Source organism: Triticum dicoccoides, chromosome 3B (genome assembly GCF_002162155.2).
Source record: "Triticum dicoccoides isolate Atlit2015 ecotype Zavitan chromosome 3B, WEW_v2.0, whole genome shotgun sequence".
Lineage (NCBI taxonomy): Eukaryota > Viridiplantae > Streptophyta > Magnoliopsida > Poales > Poaceae > Triticum > Triticum dicoccoides.
In genome coordinates, this window is record NC_041385.1 from 384,277,651 (window position 1) to 384,282,116 (window position 4,466).

The following is a 4,466-nucleotide window of genomic DNA, read 5'->3' on the forward strand; positions in this document are numbered from 1 at the left end:
ATCATATTCTGAATTTTATGGAGCTGCATCGGAATCTTCAAGATCAATAGATGCACATGCAACGACTCAATAATCTTGTGGAGCATATGTGGACCCACAGCAAAAACCAAAGAGTTTAATGTTTGAATTGTGCATTTCTATAATCGGGTCGTGAAGGCATGTGGCTCACGAGGCTGGGCACGATGGGAGCTCCTCTGTGACGCTCTCTGTGCCACAGAGTCGATGTTTTGTACAGGGCGCGACTCACCTGGGCCGACCCATTTTGCAGTGGCAGGTGATGCGCGCGTTGTGCTAGCCAATCCGACCGACAAGCTCCTGTGCCAGGTATGGAACACAACTGTTAAAGAAACAAACAAAAGTGGCAAAATCTAAACCTTCACAAAATTCCCCAAAAAATGACCACCGTAACACCTAGGAATTTGTAACTAAAATGGCAGCCCAGTGCATATGAACTATAAGTCACACAGAGTTAAACCTTAGAAATTTTGAACGTTATTTTCTTTCTGAAACATGTAAATATTTTTTGAAACATGAACATTTTCATATTCATGAACAAAATTTTAAAAACTTAAAAATTTCGTGAAAACACAAACATTTTTTGGGTTTCTCAAATATTTCTCAAAAAAGCAAAAAAAATGAAAATGAGAATACTCTATGAAATCATGAACAATCTTTTAAAAACACAAACATTTTCTGGAAAATGGATTTTTTTAAATACGAACATTGTTTGAAATTATGAACAAATTTCCAAAACGCGAACAATTTTTGAATTTGCAAACAAAATATGAAAACATATAACTTTTTTGAATATGCAAACAAATTTGGAAAAGCTTGAACTTTTTTGAAGTTGTTAACAAAATTTGAAAAAGCAAAGAGTTTTTGAAACTCCGAACAAGTTTTTAAAAATGCGAGCATTTAAATCGCCAGACATTTTTGAAAACATGAACATTTTTTGGATATGTGAACAAATTTGGAAAAGCTGGAACATTTTTTGAAATTTCCAAACATTTTGTGAATTTGTGAACAAAAATTGAAAATCATGGATATTTTCCCAAAATTACCAAAAGTTTTTTTAAAATGTGAACATTTTAAAAAATTCCCTGAACATTTTGTAAAATTGCAATTTTGTTTGGAAACATGAACATTTTTTAATATGTAAACAAATTTGAAAAAGCTGGCATTTTTTGAATATGTGAACAAAGAGTACAAATGCAGAAATTTTTTCGAAGGACTACACCAACTTTCGACTGATCGCGAGATAGTAATAGACCTGAAGGTGTCCAACCCAAATGTTGCGCTCCTAATCCCATGTGTCCCTAGGAAAGGGGACTCGAACCCAAGCCTATTGAGTAGCTACTAAACCCGACAACCAACTAAACCACCTTTACTTGTTGTCTACTAAACATAAACATGGTATTTGGACCCTCTTCTTTCTACCATATTTGCAAAAAAAGTTAATTTAAGGTTTGGTAACTTTTGCATAAGCAGCTTATCATGACCATCCTGATAACTTCGACGTTAGCACCCTGGTAACCAAAATAGCATGGTAAGGTTGATAACTACATGCTAGAAGGCTGATAACTAGAGCGTGATAACTATGATAACTTTAGCATGATAAGGTTGGTAACTGCCTCATTAGAAGCATGATAACTAAAGCGCGAGAAGCATGGTGCAACCTAGTACTCCCTCCGTCCCATAATGTAAGACGTTTTTTGATACTAGTGTAGTGTCTAGTGTCAAAAAACGTCTTACATTATGAGACTGAGGGAGTAACAAATAACATAGCAAGGTTGACAATTACATTATTAGAAGGCTGATAACTAGAGCATGAGAAGCATGATAGTTTAGCATGGGCATCATGATAATCTTACATAAAAATTATCAGGGTATAACTTTCGATAAAAATTGTCATGGTATATTTCAACAACTCCCACCCCCTCCCCTCGTTTAAAATTTATCATGGTGTTTGAGTGTAAGTTATTAGCTATATGATGCGTAAAAATACCACACTTTTCGCACATACGTTATCGGGGAGAAGTTTTAAACAATTCCCACCCCTCGTTCAAAACTTACCATGGTGTTCATACGTAAGTTATCATGTCTGCTATACATATATTATCATGTATTTTATGCATAGGTTATCAAGGTATATTTTAACAAAATAATTCCCTCAGTCAAAGTTACCGCGGTGTATATAAAATATCAAGTCTGTGGTGCAAATATTATCATGTTATTTACAGAGAAGTTGCTAGGGAGTATGTTTGAACAAATTTTTTCTCCGGGTCAAAGTTATGACAATGTTTGTATGTAATTTACCAGGTCTGTGGTACGTAAGTTATCATGCAATTTACACAGAATTTGCCAGGGCATGTTTCGACCAACCTTTTTCCTCGGTCAAATTACCGCGTTGTTTGTATGTAAGTTATCAGGTACCCGTGCAGAAGTTATCAGGGTGTGTTATTGATCTTAGTTGGTAGTCATACGTATCATGTTTGTAGTGTACTTGATCGTCAGCGACACGGCTCTCTTCTCGGCCCTTCGTCGTCCTCATCGCCTCGTTTCCCACGGCGAATCAATGCCAAAGCTGCCGCGCGCTGCCGTGCCGGTCAGCCTGCACCATTGATGCCTCACGGGCGGCGCAGTGAAGATCGGACGACGCGCGTCCCTCGCCCTCCCTCGCCCGCCACGCGTACACACGATGGCACGCGCGCCTCGGCCTATATATGACGCGCCCCGGCGCACTCGGCGACTCACACTCTCCCGCCGTCGTCGTTCCTCCCTCTCCTCTCCTCTCTTTCGCCGTCTCCAGTTCACACCCATGGTCGAGCGCTTCCCAGGCGACAGCGCGGCGGCGAACGGATTTGGCCGCCGCCATCTTCATGAAGACGAGGCTCGCCTCCTTTACGAGGCCGAATACCCGGTCCCGCCGGACATGCGGGTGCCCGGGGCGTGGAGGATTAGCGCGGGCGGCGTGCCGGTGCCCCCGGTACCCACCGGCGCGGCGCGGCGTGCGGAGATTGCATGCATCCGCTCGAACCTGCCGCGTGCGGCGAGGAAGGGGCCACGGTACGTCCCCGACAGCCCGCTCTGGGACCCTTACTTCCGCCGCCGTCACGCCCAGCAGCTCGAGGCCACCAATGGCGTCGTGCCCTCCGGCAGGCTCAATGCCGCCGACCGGCGTCGGTGGTGGGGTGTGCCCGGGCGCATGTTGGAGGCCATCCTCGAGTACATCGAGGACGGCAACACGCCGTGCCTCGAGTACCCCGCTCCCCCTTCCTTCTCACGCCGCCGGGGAAGCTCCTGGACCCCGAGGCGCATGGAGACCGGGGGGTCCTCCTTCTCGTCCGGCGGCTCGCCCTGCCTCCGCCCCGTCAAGCCGGAGCCTAGGACACGCCGGTCAGCGCGCGCACCCGCAGCTCCGGCGTCCGCATCGGCGCCAACGCCTCTCCACCCACCGGCGGCCGCTTCGTCCTCGTCGAGCCCAAGCCGGAGCCCGGCCTCCCCGCGGAGTACGAGGAGATAGCCCGGCACGGCTTCTCCGACGAGGACGTCATGCGGTGGGCGCGGGACGACTACCTCCGTAACGAGATGGTCCGGCAGCGCCGGGCCCTGGAGGAGATCGCCGCCCGCAAGCGTGGGCGCGAGGACGACGGGCACGACGTCGTGGTCCTCGACAGCGACGACGACGACGACGACGACGACGACACCCCCGGACCGTCCAACCCGCCGCGCCAACCGGGGAGGGATGCAGCAGGGACAGCGGAGGCGTAGGCGGGGGCGGCGACGACGACGACGATGATGACGACGACGGCGGTGACTACACGCGATTCTACAGCCTCCTCGGCATGTAGAACCGCGTGGGCGGGCGGCGAGGCGGGCGGCGAGGGAGACGGCGGGGGTAGCCCGCGGTAGTTTTTTTTTCTTTTTTTGTAAAATATGTTCAAGTTTGAACGAATTCGCCAATGTTTGCGTTAAATTTGAGTCGTTTTTTGCGTCGTATTTGACTTTTTTGACTAACTGTGGGCGCCGCGACTGGGGGACATCACGCCCCCAGTGCGCGGTTTAGCGCCGGTGCGCCCCCAAGGGGCGATTTTTTGCCCCTCCTGGGAGGCCAACGGCTGGAGATGCCCTAATGAGGGTGTCGGGGTTTCGACTTCTTGTACCCGTGCATTTTTGCTGTTTCTAAAAAAGGGGAATAAGAATAGAATGGGTTGGCCCACCTTGTGATTGCTTTAGGCATCCGTTTGCGAATTGCACTTTAACAGGCGCTTGAAGCGCCGAATAGGATTTGCCTGCAAACTGCCCAAATAGACCCAAAAAACTGCCCACATTGAAACGGGCTGATGGGCATAGGCGTGCTGTGCCTGGCCCGTTTAGGCCAGGCCGTGCCGGCCCATCTGGCCAGGTCTGGCTCTGAATGACAATAGGACAGCCTACCCCTCAAAATCAAAAGAACTTCCTCAAAA